A 546-nucleotide genomic window follows, 5' to 3' on the forward strand; every position below is an offset into this window, starting at 1 on the left:
GGCTTTGCTTTTGAATACCAGTCATTGTAAGAAGACTTGTATAAAAAGTCTCACTTTGACTCGAAGGAATGCTGCCTTTCAATAGGTGGCACTGTGGAGGATTTATTCCATCTCCCTTATTTGCATATTACCCAGAGGAGCGTGCGTGGCCATTTGAGTCTCCTCACTTATTTATAGTATATAGTTGCTCTCCGTAAGGAGAAAAGAGCGTTTCTGACCCCTGTCCCTGGCCTCTCACTAGCAAAAGCCAGACTCCTACTGTACACTGATGATGGGCAATAACCCGGAAACAGCTGTATGTACATGGGGTCTGGCTTTGCTTTTGATTCCCAGTCATTGTAGCAAGACTTGTATAAAAAGTCCCACTTTGACTCGAAGGAATGCTGCCTTTCAGTAGGTGGCACTGTGGAGGATTTATTCCATCTCCCTTATTTGCATATTACCCAGAGGAGCGTGCGTGGCCATTTGAGTCTCCTCACTTATTTATAGTATATAGTTGCTCTCCCTAAGGAGAAAAGAGCGTTTCTGACCCCTATTGCTTTTTCA

The sequence above is a fragment of the Eleutherodactylus coqui genome, unplaced genomic scaffold, assembly GCF_035609145.1.
Source record: "Eleutherodactylus coqui strain aEleCoq1 unplaced genomic scaffold, aEleCoq1.hap1 HAP1_SCAFFOLD_42, whole genome shotgun sequence".
Lineage (NCBI taxonomy): Eukaryota > Metazoa > Chordata > Amphibia > Anura > Eleutherodactylidae > Eleutherodactylus > Eleutherodactylus coqui.